We start from the raw sequence: 23,312 nt of genomic DNA on the forward strand, positions 1-23,312 counted from the left end.
CTCCGCATCATGTAGCACCTTGGACACAAAGTACACAAGTCGCTGGACAGACCGTTTTTCTTCATCCTATTCCCTAGGTACCTCTTGGACCTGGAGGAGGAACATTTTCCTCCAGCTTTACCACCAACGGTGCATGCACAACATAGCGGGCGAAGAGATATACAAGAGCAATGGTTCACTAAAAGAAATATGTCAACTTGTGACCATCACTATTGGTCGTTGAATGGTCATTGTTTTTCATTTGCGACCTTTTTGTGACCAAAAACAGATGGTCAAAAGCTGGCCGTCATAAACTGAAATTAATGACCTTCTTTGTGATATGTAAAAGGTTGTTGGTTTTACGACCAAATTTTCGGTCACTGGCAGCCTCCCCAGGCCACGTTGGATCCAGCGTGGCAAGCTGACGTGGATAAGAATCAACCCGGTCCAATTCGGTGTCTATATGGGTCGAGCCCGTTAATTCATCCTATTTATTATTTTTTCATTTCATTTTTTGCCAGCTACATGGGCCAAGCCCAAGAGCCATTTCATTTTTTGGGACACAGTCTTTTACAGTATACATTTTTTTGGGCCTCAGAGGTTTTCCAGCCCACTTGTCAGTTTTCTTTTATTTCTTTTTCATTTTAAAGTAGGTCGCCAGGATCACTCTTTCTGTACCACACGTTTGTTCTACATTTGTGCAATTAGATAATTTGATTCAAAAAGAGCCAATAAGGCATAATATTTCATACAACAGCCAAGCAAAGTAAATTACAATGATACAGATATACAGATAACTAGTCCAGTGAGCTAAAGCGCATTGCTGGTAACAGTACAAATCTGGTTTTCAGCTAAAATACAAATCTGGTAACAGTGAGATAACAGTACAAATCTGGTATTTAGCTAAAATACAACTAAATAAACAGATAACTAGTCCAGTGAGCTAAAACGCATTGCTGGATGTGTGTTTTCTTCAGGATTCTTCTTCCTAGAGCTCCAACTCCTGAAGACTGAGGGCCAGCATCTGGAAATAAAAGATTATGATATTTTAGAAACATAATCAAGTGAATCCATGAATATAAAATTCTCATAACGATGAAAAATTGCTGCAAAACTTTAGATTTAACAGGAAACAATGCATATGAGATTCTCATAATAGCGAAAACGGAGATATATTTTGCAAATGATAAGTACCAGCACAGTGCAAGTTAACACAACAGATGGACAGTACAAGCTACAAGCAAATGATTTTCCACTTTAAAACAGGGCACATGCATCAATATTTATAGTCAGGAACAAAGAAGATAGTGCTGGAAGAGGCCAAAGAGATGAAATACCCTGGGGCGGCCGAAGATGGTGAAATGTTGGTCTGCTTGTTCTTAGACAGCTCAAGGAGCACCCGATATCAAAAAAATAGGCGTTTAAAGGAGAAAAAATAGCCTGATTGTAGGCTCCAATCAGCCTGCATACAACAAGTAATAAAACTGTTAGGAGAGAGTATACAGTTACCCGCAACATGCATAAAACAACTTTGATGATGTAATATTTATTAAAAATGATAGGCCAGGTTTCAAGTATAAACGACTAATGGAGCATGCAACAAATGTATACCAACTTAACTAATTCCACATGATCTTGTACGTTCCAATACACATGATCATTCCAATATCAAGCTTATTCAGCCAATAAAATAAAGAGGATCACCACCATAATGGACCAATGGGTACAAATCGACCCAAAAATCCCAGCAGAAGCTAATGCACAAAAATAATCAACATTCCTCATAAGCATGCTGAATTAATCATTTAATAACATTTAGGTACCACAGTACATAACATCACACAATTAAAGAAGAATGTTCGACAGTTCAAGACATTCAGGAAAATAAACTGCAGGATTCCATCCATGGAGTGCTTATTTGGACAACTTGGCAGGGTTTATCTTCAATCGCTGCAGCAAACAGTTCTTTTGCCAACAAAACATGGTCAAGTGGCTGCATATAGAGAAAGTATAGCGCACGATAATGCATCCTACAGCAGCTCAATACGCAACTTAATGATTCAAGCAGCAAATAGGACAAATATAGAATGGTGATTTCATCTAAAAGATAGCTCTCTCTAAATTTTTGAACCATGTGCAAAGAAGCTCACCTGCGCAGTTGTAGCCGAGGCCAGACATCACCACTTTCATGGTTGCGGCTAGGCAAGCAAAATCACAAAAAAACAACACCGGTCCCGTCCATCATCTTGGATGTGATGGGGCCCACACTCAGGTTGGCCTAATGCTTGGCAAAGTTGTTCATCGATCACTACAGCAAACATACAGTTCTTTCAACAAACAAAGGGTCAGCAGCTGGCTGCAACAATGGTACAGAGGAGCGGAACAATGTAGTATCTATCCTACAGCAGCTCATCTACACACAAATTAACAGTAAGCAGCAAAAAGGATAGATATCTTGTTAGAAGCTACAAAAGTCCTTTCTACCAGCTGGACTAGATATCACCAAGATGAGGATATGGCGCAAGATCAACCATAGCATAGAGAAGAAATTGATAGTTCCATCCTGCGATTCGCTCTTGCATCATTCTCTGCAGGCCATTCAAGGGAGAATAGGATTTTGTCATTGTGGCACGCTCCTCCAACCCTCTTCTTCTTGTCGGCTAGAGGGCATCCACCAGAAGAACCTATGTGGCTACCATTGTGGGCGGCAGCGAGGCCTTGATTGCCCCTGGTTGGGTGGATGGCCTGTGCACGCCGAGGCGATGGCCTCATGTTGGGTGGGGGTGGGGGTACTCTCACGTTTGTCATATTTTAGTCTCACCTTCGCGGAAGAAAGGTGAAATATTCCCATGTTTGACTTAATGACTTCAATTGATTATGATATACAATAAGATAAGCATGCACAACTTTTCAACATTTTAATGTTTGGTCCGGATGCATATATTAATAGCTGAAGACTAGCTACATAAAAGAATATATATCAATCAATCAATGGAATTTATAGAATCTTACTCCAATATTATGCATCACATGAAACTGGTTGTCACCTGACAGGGTATCATTACTTCAGGTTTATCAACCTTCAAACTAAAAGGGCCCCCATGAATTATTTAGTAATGGATATCCTAATGGGAAATATAATAACACAATATTGACAATTATTGATTATCTAGATCTATTCCAATTACAACCTGATTATATCATTTACTCAACTAGCAAGCACTAATATGCATGAGAAGATATTTCATACGTTGATGGTTTTGCCATGTTGCATGGATTAACTAGTGACACACACTTACACTATTATTGCTCATATTTGTCTCTCTACAGCTTGTGCATGCATTTATGCACGCAAGGAGAAATTTGAGAGGATGAATATGATTTGAGAATAGTGTACTCTTACTATTATTTTTAGGGGGATATGTTCATGTAGATTGGGTAACAAAGGATATGAATCTCTGTGGCTTGATAAATGGAACAATTCACTTCTAGCAGAGTCGCTCCCCTATTTGAAATCACATGTCACTGCTGCAGACCTCTCATTTCTACCTAAGCCAAGTTGAGGTTGATTTATTTCATATGCACAATAACCCATATCGTAAGGATCCATGAGTGAATTAAATATTTTGATAGAATGTGTATTCATGCCATCAATTCATCTGACCAGAACCATAATGGTTTATCAGAACGTTGGGTGCATTACTACATCAAGTAAATATTACAAATTCTTATTGAAGACATCAGCCCACCTAAACACTTCGTATATATTTGGAAATATAAAGAGGATATGTAACATAAGTATTTTGCTTGCCTTGTTTTATCCAGTATGCTAAACACCCTCAATATGTTAGAGATGAGAAGTCACAACAATGGCAACAACCTAACATGTTTTCTTTATGACTCTGTCATTAATGAATATAAAATTTTCCACTGCCCAACACATTTCATGTTGGACATGTCTCAACATCACATGGGCTTCGAATTGAAATCGTATTGCCTCAATATTGCAAGCTAGGCCTGGTTTACATGAGGAGCTTTTCTATTGTTATTCCACTACGACATCTCGAATTCTGCCAGTTCCGCAGCGCACTCGGCGATGCATCCCGTGGCCTCCTATTTCGGAGGATAGGTCCAAGGTAATAGAGAATAGTACCAATACTAGGTGGGCTTGGAAATAGTGTCGTAACTTTCAAGAGGCGATAATTATGGCATATAGCATATTCTAGATAGTGGGATGCCGGATCTCCGCATCATGTAGCACCTTGGTCACAAAGTACACAAGTTGCTGGACAGACCGTTTTTCTTCATACGGTTCCCTAGGTCCCTCTTGGAGCTAGAGGAGGAACATTTTCCTCCTGCTTGACCACCAGCGCCGCACTCACAACATGGGGGTCCAAGAGATATACAAGAGCAATGGTTGTCAGGGTTCAGGAGACACTATGACAGGCGGTGAAGTCAGATATACTTTCATTTGCTGGAGGGCCTGCTCTGCTTCTGGGGTCCACCAGAATGGACTGGTCCTCTTGAGGCGTGTGAACAGGGGCAGAGCCTTCTCTCGTAGCTTGGACAAAATCTTCCCAACGCCGCCAATGAACCAACAAGGTAATGCACATATTTAAGATGAGCATGTGTCCTCATCTGCTCGATGGCTTTTATCCTTTTTGGGTTAACCTCGATTTCTCTATTGGATACCAGGAATCCTAGCAACTTTCAGGACGGGACAACGAATACGCACTTGCTGGGATTGAGCTTCATGCACATTTTTGTAGGTTACGAAGGTTTCGGCCACACCTTCCAAGTATGTAGATTTATCCCGTGTCTTGACTACCAAGTCATCGACATAGGCCTCCACATTACGCCTGATCTGAGGGCTAAGACAATTCTCATGGTGCTTTCGTACAAGTAGCCCATGTTTTTCAATCTGAAAGGCATGCATACGTAGCAGAAAGTCATTACTCCCAATGGGATAAGCAAATGAAACATATTTAATTTCATATTTATGACAATCAACTCATTCAACAATTTACTCATAAGATATAAGTGAAGCGCACGAGTAAATGACAAACTAGTCCAAAAAGATATAAGTGTAGAACAAAGAGTAGCTAAATAATTATGTAACTATATGAAGACTCTCTCTCATTTAAGAATTTCAGATCTTGGTATTGTATTCAAACAGCAAGCAAAAAAAATAAAATGACAATGCAAGGATAACACAACTCATGTGAAGAAGCAAAAAACTTAGGCTCAACCGATACTAACCGATAGTTGTTGAAGAAGAAAGGTGGGATGCCTACCGGGGCATCCCCAAGCTTAGATGCTTGAGACTTCTTGAAATATTATCTTGGGGTGCCTTGGGCATCCCCAAGCTTGAACTTTTGTGTCTCCTTAATTCCTCTCATATCATGGTTTCTCTTTTTATCAAAAGCTTCATCCACACCAAACTCAACAAGAACTCGTGAGATAGGTTAGTATAAACCAATGCAAAACCTTATCATTTTCTACTGTAACAAATCACTAAAATTATTATTCAACATTGCATACTAAATGCCTCTGCATATTCAATACTCCTATCCTCAAATATAATCATTAAACAAGGAAACATATGCAAACAATGCAACTATAAAAGCAATCTGTCAAAACAGTATAGTCTGTAAAGAATGCAAGATTCATCATACTTCCCGAACTCCAAAATTATGAAAGAAAATTCTCACTGTAATAAATTTATCAGATCTCAATATTCAAAAAGTTTCAACATTATATCATTCTCTGACTTTTCTAGGGAATTTTTGCAACAGCGGTAAACTTCCTGTTTTCAAACAGCAACATGTATACTAGCAAAATAAGCATGGTAAAGGCCATCCTTGACATTTTTATTGAAACTAAAGATGCAAAACATTATTCTAAATAATATCAAGCATATACTAACAAAATAAAATGACGCTCCAAGCAAAACACATATCATGTGGTGAATAAAAATATAGCTCCAAGTAAAGTTACCGATGAACGAAGATGAAAGAGGGGATGCCTTCCGGGGCATCCCCAAGCTTAGGCTTTTGGTTGTCCTTGAATATTGCCTTGGGGTGCCTTGGGCATCCCCAAGCTTAGGCTCTTGCCACTCCTTATTCCATAGTCCATCGAATCCTTACCCAAAACTTGAAAACTTCACAACACAAAACTTAACAGAAAACTCGTAAGCTCCGTTAGTATAAGAAAATAAAACCACCACTTAGGTACTGTAATGAACTCATTCTAAATTCATATTGGTGTAATATCTACTTTATTCCAACTTCTCTATGGTTCATACCACTTAATACTAGCCATAGATGCATCAAAATAAGCAAACAACACATAGAAAACAGAATCTGTCAAAAACAGAACAGTCTGTAGTAATCTGTATCAAAATCGCCAGAAACGCCACTCCGAGCAGTATTCTAGAATTTCTGAGACTACCGGATTACTCTCCTTCCCCACCTGACCCTCCCCCACCCCACCCCCACCCCACCCCACCTACCCCTCCCCCCTCGTCCTCACTGGGCTCTCCGGCGACGCCTCCCGCCTTGGCTGCAGGGCAGGTTTCGCCGGCGACACCGCGCCCCTCGCGCCCTACGGTCCTCGGAGCGACTCGGGGCCTGACCGAGTTCCTTCACCCCGGGCGGTAGGTACGATTTTCTGCGGCAGGGGTGGGGATTGGGGCTGCACTGGAGGAGGCGGAGGGCGGGGGACGGGGAGCGGCGGCGGTCGGTGGCCGACAGGATGAGTGCAGCGGGAGACCGAGATGTGGCGCAGATGCGGAGATCCAAGCCCTGGTGTTCGCGAGGAACCAAGCAGAGAGAAATCTGTGCGATGCCAAAAGGACTCTGGCTCTACATGCAATGTCGAGGACCGATGCAAACGAGCAAGAGAGGATTTTCGCCATGGCGCCAGTGTTGACGGTGGATCTGATTTTGCTGTGGGCGGAGAGGGAAGCATGCTCAACATCGAGAGTACAGAGGGCGAAGTGGAGATTGTTCAGAAGGGATTGAGTGGGGATCGGACTGGGGAAATTGGGATTCGAGTCCTGGATCCCAACCGTGAGGAGAATCTAGGGAGTTCATTGCCATTGCTGGTGCTTCGCAAGCACGGGGGCTTCAAATTCGAGCTGGGCACGGGGAAGAACTTGGTCAGGAGGGATCTGCGCCAGGTGACTTACAGGCGGGCCCCGCTATCTGTGAGTGGGAGGAGGTGGATGCCACCTACTTTGGACAGCTGTGGGGGGAGCATATATCAACACCCTCCCCTCCACAAACCGTGCGGCGCGGCGACCATAAGAAGATGGCGAGCCCTAGAGCAGGGGGAGCCACAGTCTGGATACGTAGGGATCTGTGGGAGGAGAAGAAATTCTGGCCTGAGGATTGTTTTCCAGCGGCTGATAGAGATTTGAGATACAGAGATCCGATCGTTTTCAGCTGCTCCGCCTCAGATTCCAGAGGGTTGAGTTTTTCTAGAGATTTGCGGGAGAAGAAGGAGATGGCAGCTGAGTCGTCTCTTTCATATCAATACAAATATAGTATATACTAGTCATCTACCCGTGCAGCTGCACAACCTAGATTCTATAGGGATACATAGTTATGAAGTAAATTTATTTATGTGTGGTGCAAGTGTTTAAATTTCAGATATCATATGAATGGACAAATGCTAAGTTATTCAAACAATCATAAATAATAAACACATGTATTTTAACCTTCATTATAGGGAAGAGTACATATGTGTTCCCATCCACATTGTGCAAACTACCATTGTTTATGTGAATGAAGCCGTCATGTCCTAGTCCCGAGATAAACCTCCTTACAAAGTTTATGCCACTTACTAAGGGATGGAGAGATTATTAATTAATTCAAGCTATATGGCAAGATACACATCTTCCCGTCTTATTTGATATGCATTGTAGCAAATATACATACACCTACCACTCAATAAAATTTGAAATGTGAGAGGTATAAGTTCCATGGTTTTTTTTTTCAAACATGGTGTATATGTCAAATATTTGCATATACAAAATTATTAGAAGAGTTGGAGTTGGGAGCATACGTGTTCCATTTAGTGTTGGATTTCATTATTTGTGTTATACAAATATCTATGCAAAATCCTTCATGTTTTTCCGTGAATCAGAATATTTCCTTTCTTAGGGAATCATAATCTTACCTATTAATTCATTCTTATTCACACAAATATCGTCCTTTCGACCATACAAATGTTAGGTCCAGCATCACATCCGACAACACAAGAACATTATTACCTACGAAACAGCCAGTAAACCATGCCAATGGAACGTCAGATATTTAACGCCCCCTGTCTCGCTAAGTTAGGTCCTGCCAGTGATTCAATACATACAAAGCCTGTTTCACATAAATTATGAACTTGTGAAAGCATGGTATAAGCATAAATATATATTCCGGCCGGACCAGCTACACATGCCACTTAATTAGACGCCCACCCACGTATATACCGAATGCTTGATTAACATTGCAATTAGCACCCTTATGTTTTTGTTTTCTCACGAATAGCACCATAAATTTTGCAACTAACACCCTAAAGCTTTTGTTTCCTTACAAAGAAGGACAAAATTTTGACAAGTCGAGGGAAATTTCACCAGAAATTTCGGCAGCATAACGCCATGATTTTGCACAGTTAACTTCACTTGTGAGGTCTCCTCAAAAAATAAACTTCCCTTGTGATAACCACGTACGCAATGTACCAACATGTCTGACTCTATTGTTTATGTTAATAATGAATCACACGGTCTCTAGCTCACACAGATCCCCCAACAATAATCCTGCAACTTGAACATGCTGACTTTGGCGTCATTAGCCAAGAGTTTTACAAATTGAACATGCTGACGCGTTGGCGTCATCTTCCTTCTCTGGCCCAATCATGTATTGTTGGCAGCGAAGATGAAGTCAGAACTTGCATATACTTCTCCTCCTGTACAGTCTACATTGAGCCAAGCTTCGCATCACCCTCAACGCCTTGCTGAATATGTTGCAGCACCAAAAGTTCTGCAATTAACACCCTAATGCTTTTGTTCTCTTACAAACAACACCAAACATTTTGCAATTAACACCCTAATATAAAGCTATTGTTTCCTTACGACAAGTTGGGGGAACTTGTACTAGAAATTTCGGCAACATAATGCCATGAATTTTGGAGCCACCCTTTGCACAATTAACTTCATTTGTGATAATTATGTTCATCATGGGACTGGATTGGCACTTTGTTAGTAGTCCATTCGATTTTGAATCTGTGCTAGGTGTCACATAAATCCAGTCTAAAGAGCTAGCCATATGTATTCAGATGATGTTTTGTCTAGCTAGAATGGTGACTGAATTGGCACGCATTGGTGCTAGTCTTCGTTCAATCATCATTGTGACTAGTTGAACCTATTCATAGGATAGTTGCTGAACTTGCATATAGATCGTCAGTGTGAATGATCTGATGGGTGTGGCAAGCTATCACAAGTTCACAGGCAGTTTTGATTTCTAAAACAAAGCAATCAGTTTCCAACCAACCCTCTACAGAATTTCGTATAGTGGCGCGTGGTCTAATTAAGTGCGGTCAATTTCTCTCCTGTGTGCTTTAATACTAGTACATACAATACATCGTGCTGCTACGGTAGCACTGCAGAGGCGCTACTAATGCTACAATGTCTATAGGCATGGCCACTACAGTGGGGCTACAGTGCAGGTATTTCATTTGTTCTTTCACAGGAGACATGCTAGAGTAGTAAAGTATATGCCATGTTTTTGCTACTGTCTTCAGAACAATATATTTTTGCTACGGATTACTAGGTGATACCAACAAACGGGTTCAAACTCATAACAAAGTGAAAAAGTTATACTGCAAAATCGGGGGAACTCGCAAAAAGAATCTGGCAGTGATTTCTAAAATGACATTGCAAATTGTTAAAATAACATGGTATTGATCACTAAATAACCAAGTAGTTGAATCAAATAATTTGACAGTTATCCACAAAACAAGGTAATTACTTTCTTTTAATAATTATTTTATCAATTGATTTGTGGTTGTAGATACTGACAGATGGCCCTCGTTACCTCTGAAGTTTGAGCTACAAATAGTTCAATCACTGTTTATACCTATAAAGTTAGGACATGTGGCAACTGGGAAACATCTTTTACCAGTGCAAAGAAGCATTGAACAAATTCTGATACATATATTATTTTTACACTAACCTTTGCTCCATCCATATCTTGCCTAGCGTCTTGTTGTCCAGCGGCTTTGTGTTGGCATCTCTTCCATCAGAAGGTTCACAAGAAAACTCATCAGATCGAGTGGTGCCATGCCAAGATTTCCTTAAGGAAGTTTAGATCGAGAAAAGATGCGCTCTTACAGTCAAAGTGCTAGGCAGCAGCCACAACAAGCATGGTCGAGGCATCCAAGACACGGCGTGGCCACTCGGCGAGACAAGATGTTGGTGCCGCTCGATCTAAAACTCATGTGACGAGACAAGGCAAGGCAAGATCTTGGTGGCCACAGGAAGTGCCTCGCCGACGGAGCATCTCTTGACATTGTGTGAGGAAGGAGATAGGAGGTGGTAGCGACAAGGGAGGGGCGACTTGTGGGGCGCGGGCAACAGATCAGAAAGGGTTGTCGATTTATATTTATAGAGAAGATCTTGCACCGGTTGGCTAACAATGAGCGCGGAGAGACATTGGATCAGAGGGCGATCCGCGTGAAGATCACGTCAGCCAATGGATGGGAACGGGGAGGAGGAGGCGGATCGACAACAACAATTGAAGGAGGATGCATTGGTTTTGGGAGCGCCTGGTTTTGTGGAGGAATAAGTGCGAGATAATTAATGTAGGATTTGTTATGTTTCCTAACAAACACGATAAGTACTAGTACTGGAGTTATTAGCTAGCTAGGAAATACGTAGATAAGATGGAAACTACCTGGCGTTATTTGAGGGAGGGACGGATCCGATCTTTCTTTTGCAACTGCTTCCCGACACTGAAAAAAAAAGAACAGATCGGTCATGCCTGGACTAATTAGATTAGAGAAGAGAACAAATGGATCACTTTTTGTATATTTCAACGCTGTGCTCCAAATTAGAATACCTAATGCCCACTCAACTTGATCGAACTGAACCATCAAATCAAGGTAGTAATTCTCAGATGATTAATATAGGGAGAACACATAATCTTGGCAAGTCCAAGCTGATGCAATGTGCAAGGCGTCAATGAAAACAGTTTCGACAACGGTATCAGATCCCAAAGATAGTAACTTCTTCTTCATTTCTTTCGTATTATATGAAACAAAAAGTCGTCAGGAAGGAAGACTAGACACTAGAACGCTAGTATAATGCGGCTTCCAACATCCAAATAAATCATACAAACATCAAGTAAAAGGTGCCTCCAGTTTTTAGTGGTAAATTGAAAACACAGTTGCTTTTCCAAAATCATCACACTTGCCGGTATAGTGATGTATATATACTCAAAGTACATACATACAAACATACTAGATAGATAGATAGATACATAGATATATTTTTCATGCACCAGTTCCAGTTTTAATGTACTCAATTGAATGAATGAACGAGCTGACATTCATTCTTTTCATGGAGAATTAACCATTTGAGCCAACAGAAAAAGCACACATTCATTCAACCAATCCAATCAAATATGTTGTCTGCTACTTGTTGACATTGACCAAAGATACCAAGTTTCTGCGGCACAATACAAACTCCCTAGACCATTCCACCAACAGTCACCCAACGGAAAAGTAAAAATAAACACAAAAATGCCTATATCTTGTCTTCGAGATTCGCCAGGGCCTTCTTGCAGTTTAGCATGTATATTCCCTCGAGAGGATCTTGGTCCATTCAGTGCCCACACCACACAGACGTTTGAACCATAAGATTGGGATCTCTTGGTTCATCCAGTGGCTTCAGGGTTCATCTTGCCTCTTGATACGTCGAGACAGCCATTCGGCCGACACCCAGAGAACGGAAAAATTAACATGGCTTTTTTCCTTTTTCTTCACCTTCTCAAGTCCTGCGCAGCAAAATGCAATGCATAGATTCAGAAACCAGAGCAATGGGTGACCAACTATTGACTGATACTACTAGGTCTTGGCAACAGAAATTTAAGACATAAAAGTCTAGCATGCATGAAAGTAATTTTGTCATCAGAAACTTCACAGGAGGATTAATTCCTAGAACGGGAAGACTACGTATATTATATTGGGTCTGGCTGCTCCTGGGCAGGGAAGACCTCAAATCTTGGGTCTATCTATCTACTCCTAGTCAAATATATATGCAATCAATACAGACTATGCAATTAGTCCATGAAAACACATCGCATCACCGACACTAGTGCAGCAGCGACCATTTGGTGAACAACAAGAGTGTGATACTATTGTCGACAAACAGTAGTAACTAGGCTAAAACTAGCAACTAGTCCACTGAACAGCGAGTCGATTGTACAAATATCCTGAAATAGTACAGCGTTATCAAGAAACAACTAGCATCAAAGTAAAATTTTCCTATACATGAATATATGGTCACTTGTTAACACCATTAGGAGATCACTGGCCATGTAGCAAATAGTATCTAAACCACAACCTGTGCATTGTGCATTACAAATTCAATCAAGACGACGGGTTCACTTCTTAACACCTCACTGGTTAGTTGTGACATGGAGAGAAGCTCTCACCACGGGTTCTCGGATAGCCTAATAACAATAAGGAGGTTCTCGCCGCAGCTGCCGTGGTGCCGGTTGACGATGAGTGGGGTCAGCCAGCCATAGCGGCCCACTCAGACGCCATGATGATGACGTGGGGCTGGCCGTCGATGATGTCGACGCAGCTAGCAAGGTCATTCCACAGGTGGTACACCGAACTCCCCCTGAAATGGAGTGCGAGCCAGCCATCCTCGGTGTGCTTGCTTGCATGAACTGAATCCACCAAATACAACGACGGGGAGGTCTCCGTGACTGCAGTTGTGGCGCAAAGAATCATGGTTATATTCAGGAGGTCAAAGAAGCAGGGTGATACTACATTCTCTGGTCGAAAACATAAACACGACGAGGATCTCGAAAGTGCAACAAGTCAAGAAGCACAAAGAAACCAGAACCAGATCAAAACATATGGAAGAGATGAAGGTATAGAGTCTCAAATATGTTCAACTCCTTTTCCCAAAATGCAAAGGCTCAGATTTTACACAACAGTTTTTTCAGTCATGAATTTTCAGAAGCAGAACTAGCATGTTTGTAGTCACAACCATGGTCAAACCAGAACACACAAATCTAAAGGAAGTCCATTGAATCCCGCGGCCATGCATCGTTCAATCCCATCACTACAGATGGATGTTCATCCTAATTTCGAATGATATTTGTATGCACCTCCTAGTCCCAGGGTAACCATAAGACCGATTAAGATTTGCTGGGGATGAATTGGGGGTACCTGTGCTTGAGTGATCTTTGTGTTGGTGAAGAGAAGAGGCCCTTCTTCTCATCCTCCGATGAACCCATCAGCTCATATAGATCGCCATCTTCTTTGATTATTCTGCTTATTCCTCTTAGAGATGGATGGACGGATACTCTGCAGGACACCATCCATGCTTATTTGGACAACTTGGCTGGGTTGATCTTCGATCACTGCAGTAAACAGTTTTATTGCCAAGAAAACAGGGTCAAGTGGCTGCATACAGAGAAAGTATCCTAAAGCATCTCTACACAAGACTTAACGGTTCAAGCAACAAATAGGACAGCACATAGAAATGGTGGATTTCGCATAAAAGATAGCTCTCTCTAAATACTTGAACCATGTGCAAAAAAGCTAACCTACGCAGTTGTAGCCGAGGCCAGACATCACTACTTCCATGGTTGCGGCTTGGCGAGCAAAATCACAAAAACCACCGGTCCCATCCATCATCTTGGATATGATAGGTCCCACACAGGTTGGCCTAGTGCTAGGCAAAGTTGCTCATCGATCCCTGCTACAGTTTTTTTCAAACAAACAGAGGGTCAGCAATTGGCTGCAATAAGGGAATGTAGAGGAGGAGAACAATGTAGTATCTATGCTACAAAAGCTCATCTACACACACCTTAACAATAAGCAGCAAAAAGGCAAGATATAAAATGGTGGTTCAGTATAACACCTTCATGTATTTACAAGTTAATAATTGAGAGAATGAAGGACCATCAGTACATAACATAGGAGGTTCCGAGTGCACTGACTGAGTGAGTGAATTATTAACAAAAAGAAAGAGATGTGCAGGTTGCTCTCTTCAGAACTGCACATTGTATTTACAAGTTAGTAATTGAGGGAATGGACGAGGTTTCGAGTGCACTGAGCGAGCGAGTGAATTGTTAACCGAAAAGTTTAAACCAACGAGGAACATTGGAGACTATGTCGATTAACAGTAGCAACTAGGCTAAAGCTAGAAACTAGTCCACAGTGAACAGGAGCACGGTGCGAGTGTCTAGAAACTATGCTAGTCGCAGAGCAGCAATAACTTGAAAAAAAAACATCTTCGTGGGAGGGCAGAGCAGAGCACTGGCGGAGCTACCTGTTACAAAAATAGGCCATGGCCCGCCCAGCCCATAGAGTATACGGCGGAGGATTGTGAGTAGACTATGCTGTGAAAGAAAACAATAGTGGATTTCCTTTGTACTGGCCTGCCCATCTTTCGTATTGTAGTTCCGCTACTTGAGTAGAGAGCCACCTGGTGCGGTGAGTCGGCGTCATCATCGCCTCGAGGTTGAGGTACGACCCAATGATGTCCTCGGCAACATCAGGAGCATGACTATAAACCACACTAAAGCCATATATCTAAATAATCTAGGAGATTGTCATCCACGAGAATAGTCTAGCATGAATCCTAACATGTACAGCAATTCTCAACCAACGTGTTGTCAAGTGCTATGGACGAATAGCATTGCCATTAACAGAAAAAAATCATATCTCTCGTGGAGGCAGAAAGGAATCCTCTATATAATCATGGACAGCACAACATGGTAGCAATGAAATCTTGCGAAGCACAAGTATTGTGACATATTCAACAAGACAAATAACCACAGTAATAAGATTGTGGTGGCTGGAAGACCACCACCAGAGTCAGCAACCAATAGCCGGACCGAGAGAGAGAGACCATGGACTCGCCTTACTGAGGAAGAGGCAGCCGCTGTTGCGGAAGTCGAGGTTTTAGAGGTTACATAACCTCGAAGGATCGGCTATAGAAAAATCTGTTGCTTACATAACCTGAAAGAAGGGGAAAGGGTTAAACAAAACAAGGCTATAGACAAAATTTTATCAGGAAACTCTGACTGAGCTAGAACAATGGCACATGTACTATGCACATGCACATATACAGATTTACAACTAATAATATCAACACATTGATCTTAAACAGAACAGGGGCATCATGCATACCCTGAGCTTTGAAATGAGTCAGAGACGCCCTACTAGGAACAATGAGTTAGGCAATATGACACAGTCCAGCCGACAGCAAAGAGTTGGTGCAAACTATCTACTCTGAACAGAAAAAATAAAATAGAATAGAATACCATAGATGACTGCCTAGAAAGAAACTTATTTTGCCTATAAACAAGTCATGAGTGTATATGTATGCCATTGTTGCAAAACTAAAGTGCATTTGACGTGTATATCAAATTCATTTGTACCATAGGAGGTGCTTCGTGTTGGCTTGGTTACATGTTTAAACATGCAAAGCAACTCAATGATCAGTAGACGGGACTGTTTTTATCTTGCAATAAACAAAATCCAAGTTGGAAAAATGAAATATGCTTACGGAACTTATATGTTTTCTGCTCTACTTTCAACCGATATTTTGCAACCCAAGTCATTGACCATTTTTCTGACTAAACATCACCGACAAACAAAAGAGACCCTACCACTTCTGTTCGGGTTGAGATTGAAGAAGAGTATATCCAGTTATAAATAATGTATGCAACAAAATGTTTCGGGACAAAATTATCTCATTGGCAACCATTTTCTGGATTCTAAGCATTTCACAACCATGAAGTCATCCCATTTGTATATCTCCTAACAGAAAAAAATAAAGGATCGTATGTTTCGTGGAGGCAAAAAGGAATCCTCTATATGATCACGCATAGGCAGCAGAACATACTAGACAAGGAATCTAGCAAAGAACAAATACTGTGACAACAAGACAGATGATCACAGCAACAATATTCCAACGAAATGAATGTGGGCTGCTATTAAGTCTTTGCAGGTGCACCACAATGAACTGCTATGTAGTCTTGAGGTAAAAAATCCACTAAAACCTCGAAATCGAGAAGCAAAAATGTTGCATCACAGATCATAAAACCCATGGAAGTCACCATGGCACGATGGCCAACACAAAACAAAGTTAACCACGACTGATGGCCATGGACATGCAGACAACATGAAAGAGAGAGAGCAGAAGAGGGAACCATTTAATTACCAGCTATGCGGTCCTGGAAGAAGAATGAGGGCCACCGGATGGGCAAGTCAGGAGGAGTCGGAGAGGAAGAAGAATCCACAGTGCACACCACAAAGTGGCTCTGTGGCTCTGTCATGCACCTGCGTGCGTATCCCGCTGCTGCCTTACGTCTCCGTCATGACACGGTGCATCCCCACGATTGGCATGACCGTACAGGGCTTGCCGGCTCCCAAAACTCCTCTCATAAGCATGGTTTTCGAGTCGCGACTCATGCGAGTCGCTCTGGGGCAGCAACTCGGAAGAAGTCGAGCCTGCGTTGTGACTAGTCGCGACTCAGAGTCGCGAGTCGACACTAACCCGAGTCGAACATATTTTTGCGACTAATAGACTAGTCGTCGACTAGTCGCGACTAGTCGAGCGACTCGAAATCCATGCTCATAAGTTTGTAACTGGGCTCTGTTTTTTTAGTTTCCTGCACTAATGTTGAAATATGTAAATATCTGTCCGAAATCAAAAGGAGGTCATTTGACTGCCCTTTTTGGTAGCTCTAATTGACACAGATTTCATGTCTGCACTTTCCAATTATGAGGTCGCTTTCATGATGAAATCCACCATAAACTAGAGTTGTTATGCCAGCAGTTTCATACTTTGGTTTTAACATGGGTAAAGTCGCGATGGCAATAGCCCTGCTAGTAATAATGAAATTTCCCCCTAAAAACGAATACCATATAATTTTATCTCTGTTTTTGGTACGTTTTTGCTCAGGTTGTCCGCAAAACAAATAACCTGCTATCCATGACAACATTACCAACGCTCAAGATCATATGAATAAAAACACCACGTCAAGCAAAAAGATTCACCACAGCAACCATCTACTCCTCATACTGTCAAACAAACACACACAAACAGTTATCCCTAACCACTTCTAATCTAATCCTTCTAACCAAACAACAACATAGTTATCCAACCAAACCAAACAACAAAAATAGGCTATCCCTAACCACGTGGTTGGGAATATCCTAGAGCAAACCAACCTCGCCCTCCAACCAAGTGCCACCTAAGTATAAATTGCACAACACCTACACAACACATGCCTCTTGGTTAGAGAATATGCCTCGAGTGCCTTGGAGTACACAGTAGCATGATTTAACTCCAAAACTAAGCAAGCAAATCATGCATAAATGAAGGGGAGCCTTGGCGCAGCGGTAAAGTTGTTGCCTTGTGACCATGAGGTCACAGGTTCGAGTCCTGGAAACAGCCTCTTGCAGAAATGCAGGGAAAGAATGCGTACAATAGACCCAAAGTGGTCGGACTCTGTCCCGGACCCTGCGCAAGAGGGAGCTACGTGCAGCGGGCTGCCCTTTTAAGCAAATCATGCATAACCACTAGACCAAGGACATGGTCTTAAGTTAGAAATAACCAGGAACCCTATAACCAAACCTTTCATAATCACAGTTTAAACTCAATAAATACAAAATGGTTCCCTATACTAATAATAAGGCAGATATATGCAGTGACAGTGGCAATGGTTAGAAAATGGGAATAATTCTACAACACTGAGTTAGACCACTAAAATCTCAAGATTCAATCTATGAAAGGCATAGTACATCATTGTTTTATTAAGCCTCTGCGAATGCTAACAGGACTATATCTATCAACAAATTAATGAAAAGCACCGGCGCATCAATATAAAATTGTACTCACTCCATCCGAAAAAACTTGTCCCAAGCTTGTCCCTCAAATGGATGTATCTAGCACTAACTTGGTGCTAGATACATCCATTTGAGGGACAAGCTTTTTCGGATGGAGGGAGTATGCTATAACTAGCTGCTTGCATCCAATTGATAAACTACCTCTACTAAACATACACTAGACATCCCGCCTTCAGCTAGCACCTAGCAGCAGTGGCAACGGAAGATGTGTTGAAGCTGGACAAGTGGATCTTGGGTTTGGCACACGCGACTGACTATGAGCAGGGCTGGTGGAGCTCATTGTGAGCCTAAACATATCAGATGAGGAGATACTAGACATAGTAACTAGCTAGCTTCCTGACTCACAAACCAACATCAACGATGTTGTAGCTGCAATGGAACTTCCCCCTAAAAATTAACACCATACAATTTCATCGCTATTTTTGATACATTTTGCTCAGGTTGTCCGGGAAACAAATAACCTGCTATCAACGACAGTGTTACCAACGCTCAAGCCCATATGAATAAAATCACAACGTCGAGCAAAAAGAATTATGCCTCAGTGCCATGGAGTAGACAGTAGCATGATTTAACTCCAAAACTAAGAAAAGGCCCTATCGAGAATATTAACAGCAAGCAAATCATGCATAATGACTGGACCAACGACATAACAACCGTACATAACCAGGAACCCTATAACCAAACCTAAGCCATGTAAACTTCATAGCAACCGCAACCAGTTTATAGTGATGAACTGAAACCATGATTATTGGCAGCGAGAAATCAAATAAAATCAATGGCACTGCTAACCAGGAAGCCTATAATCAACCAAGGCATGGCATATACAGTATGCCAAAACCACAACCAGGGCTTGAACAGCTTCACCACTAAGAAGCAAATCACCACAAGAAACACCTTCGACTCGATGGCCAGCACAGTAGAGAGGGGACAGGGGAATTACTCATCGCAGTTGTAGCCGATTCCGTATATCACACGCCTTCTTGAGGATGCCACTTTGCAAAAGGTAGACTCCAAGTAAGTTCAAGTGGTGAATTCAACTTTTTGGAGCCACCATGGTCCACCTGCCATGGAGCTAGTCAATATTTTGCTGAACAATCTCACCTTTTATAATTACAGTTTAAACTCAATGAAAACACGTTCTTATACTGATAATAAGGCAAATGGTAGCGGCGAGGCTCCCGGGCAGCTATAGCGCAGCTATCGCGGCTATTTCACGGGCTATTTTAATCTATGCTAAAATCTCAGGATTCCATCATGAAAGGCATAGTACATCATTGCTTTTTTAATCCTTGCCTCGGCGAATGCAAACAGGACATGAGCTATCTTACAATAAAAAAAATGGCAGAGGGGCAAATACATGGCGAAGAACCAAGTAACAAATGGTCGTGCAGCGATCACCGCATTACAATTTTCTTATGAGATTCTGGTGCTTACAACAATAAGACATCAACAAATATATGAAAGCACTGGCACATCAATATAAAATTGTGCAATATAACAGACAGCTGTAGGCATCCAATTAATGAACTACAGCCACCATATACAATAAACAACAAGTGGTAGGAGTTTTCCAGTTTTGAGGTTGCATTCATGATAAAATCCACCATAAACCATAGTTCTATAGCAGCAGTTTTGTACTTTGGTTTTAACATGAGTACGTCATGCAAAAACCACAACCTGGGTTTGCACAGAATCACCTCTAAAACCAAATGACCACAAGTAACACCTTCGGCTGGATCGACAGCATGATAGAGAGGGGACAGAGGACTTACCCATCAGAATAGTAGCCAGTGCCAAAATCACACGCCTTTTTGAGGATATACCAGTTTGCAAAAGGTGAACTCCAAGTAAGTTCAAGTGGTGAACTCAACCGTTTGGAGACACCGCGGTCCACCTGCCATGCAGTTAGTGAATATTCGGTGAACAATATTATCTAAGAAAGGGAACTTTTTCATAATGACAGTTTAAACTCAGTAAATACAAAATGATTTCTTACACTGATAATAAGACAGACATGTGCTGGGCAATGGTTGGGAAGTTGAAATAATTCTACTACATCGAGTTAGGCCGCTAAAATCTCAGGATCCCATCATGAATAACATAGTACATTATTGTTTTATTAATCCTAGGCGAATGCGAACACAGGACAAGTGCTCTCTTACAACAAAAAAAATGGCAGAGGGGCAAATACATGGCAAAGAACTGAGTAACAAACGGTCATGAAGCCATCACCGCATTACATATGTCCTATTAGATTCTGGTGCTTACAACAATAAGCCATCAAAAAAATATGAAAATCACTGGAACAAACATATAAAATTGTATGATTTAACTTACTAGCTGCAGGCATCCATTGATGAACTACAGCCGTCATGTACAATAAATAACAAGTGGTAGGGTAGAATATTTCTACCTCAACTAAACATACACTAGACATCCAGCCAGCCTTCAGCTAGCACCTAGCAGTAGTGGCAGCGGATGATGGGTTAAAGCTGGACGGGTGGATCTTGGGTTGAAGGTGGCACACGCGACTGACTACGAGCAGGGCTGGTGGAGCTCATTGTGAGCCTAAACAAACCAGACCAAGAGATAACAGACATAATAACTAGCTAGCTTCCAGACTTAGGAACCAACATAAGCGATGTACTAACTGCAATGACACTCCCCCCTAATAATGAACACCATATACTTTCAACTCTGTTTTTGGTAAATTTTAGCTCTGGTTGTCCGGGAAACAAATAATCTGCTACCAACGACAGTGTTACAAACGCTCAAGAGTCAAGACATATGAATAAAATCACAACATCAAGCAAAAAGAATTATGCCTCAATAACCTGCTATCAATGACAGTAGCATGATTTAACTCCAAAACTAAGAAAACCCCTATCAAAATATTAACAGTGAGCAAATCATGCATAACCACTAGACCACGGACATGAACAGCATCACCACTAAATGCAAATCACCAGAAGCAACACCTTCATCCGATGGCCAGCACGATAGAGAGGGGACAGAGGATTTACTCATCGCAGTTGTAGCTGATGCCGAATATCACATGCCTTCTTGAGGATGCCACTTTGCAAAACGTGAATTCCAAGTACGTTCAACTGGTAAATTCAACCATTTGGAGGCTCGGTCCACCTGCCATGTAGCTAGTCAATATTCGGCGAACATTCTTATAAAAAAAGGGAACTTTTTCATAATTACAGTTTAAGCTCAGTAAATACAAAACGGTTTCTTCTACTGATAATAAAGCAGATATATGGAGTGGCAGTGGGAAATGGTTAGAAAATTCTACTAGAGCGAATTAGACCACTAAAATCTCAGGATTCCATCATGAAAGGCATAGTGCATCATTGTTTTATTAATCCTTGGGGAATGCTAACAGGACAAGAGCTATCTTGCCATAAAAAAATGGCAGAGGGGCAAATACATGGCAAAGAACCAAGTAACAAATCGTCATGCAGCCATCACCGCATTACATGTCTTATTAGATTCTGGTGCTTATACAACAATAAGCCATCAACAAATATATGAAAAGCACTGGCGCGTCAATATAAAATTGTACGATATTTCTACCTCAACTAAACATACACTAGACATCCAGCCTTCAGCTAGCACCTAGCAGTAGTGGCAGCGGAAGATGGGTTAAAGCTGGACAAGTGGTCTTGGGTTTAAGGTGGCACACACGACTGACTATGAGCAGTGATGGTGGAGCTCATTGTGAGCCTAAACAAATTAGACCAGGATATACTAGACATAATAACTATCTAGCTTCCTGACTCAGAAACTAACATCAGCTTTGTACAAATGCAATGAAATTCCCCCTAAAAATGAACACCATATATTTTCATCTCTGTTTTTGATACGGTTTTCCTCAGGTTGTCTGGAAACAAATAACCGGCTATCAACGACTGTGTTACCAATGCTCAAGACCATATGAATATAATCACAACATCAAGCAAAAAGAATGATGCCTCAAGTGCCATGGAGTAGACAGTGGCATGATTTAACTCCAAAACAAAGAATACCCCTATCAAAATATTAACAGCGAGCAAATCATGCATAACCACCAGACCACGGACATGAACTTATGTTAGACATAACCAGGAACCCTATAACCAAACCTAGGCCATGTAAACTTCATAGCAACCGCAACCAGTTTATAGTGATAAACTGAAACCATGATTATAGGCAGCGAGAAATCAAATGAAATTAACGTCACTGCTAACCAGGAAGCCCGTAATCAACCAAGGCATGGCATATACAGGATGCCAAAACCACAACCAGGGCTTGAACAGCTTCACCACCAAGAGGCAAATCACCAAAAGAAACGCCTTTGGCTCGATGGCCAGCACGGTAGAGAGGGGACAGGGGACTTACTATTCGCAGTTGTAGCCGATTCCAAATATCACACACCTTCTTGAGGTAAACTCCAATTAAGTTCAATTGGCGAATTCAACCGTTTGGAGCCACCATGGTCCACCTGCCATGGAGCTAGTCAATATTCGCTGAATAATCTCACCTTAAAAAAAGGAACTTTTCCATAATTACAGTTTCAACTCAGTAAATACAAAACAATTTATTATACTGATAATAAGGCAGACAGATGCAGTGGCAGTGACCGCTAAAATCTCAGGATACCATCATGAAAGGCATAGTACATCATTGTTTTATTAATCCTCGCCTCGGCGAATGCAAACAGGACATGAGCTATCATTTAAAAAAATGGCAGAGGGGCAAATACATGGTGAAGAACCAAGTAACAAATGGTCATGCAGCGATCACCACATTACATATGTCTTATTAGATTCAGGTGCTTACAACAATAAGCCATCAACAAATATATGAAAAACACTAGCGCAACAATATAAATTGTACGATATAACTTAGCTGCAGGGCTTGAACAGAATCACCACTAAAACCAAATGACCACAAGCAACACCTTCGGCTTGATGGCCAGCACGATAGAGAGGGGACAGAGGACTTACCCATCAGAGTATTAGCTAGTGCCAAGATCACACGCCTTCTTGAGGATCCCACTTTGCAAAAGGTGAACTCCAAGTAAGTTCCAAGTGGTGAATTCAACGTTCGGAGCGATCGCGGTCCACCTGCCATGCAGTTAGTCAATATTCGGTGAACAGTCTTATCTAAAAAAAGGGAACTTTTTAATAATGACA

General features: G+C 41.5%; 1 pseudogene; it reads right to left on the reverse strand.

Annotated features, from left to right (window-relative positions):
* Nucleotides 1-13,174: 13,174 nt before the first annotated feature.
* Nucleotides 13,175-13,257, reverse strand: LOC123073048 (uncharacterized; annotated as a pseudogene).
* Between the last annotated feature and the right edge of the window lie 10,055 nt (nt 13,258-23,312).

The sequence above is a fragment of the Triticum aestivum genome, chromosome 3B (genome assembly GCF_018294505.1).
Source record: "Triticum aestivum cultivar Chinese Spring chromosome 3B, IWGSC CS RefSeq v2.1, whole genome shotgun sequence".
In the NCBI taxonomy this organism is placed as follows: Eukaryota; Viridiplantae; Streptophyta; class Magnoliopsida; order Poales; family Poaceae; genus Triticum; species Triticum aestivum.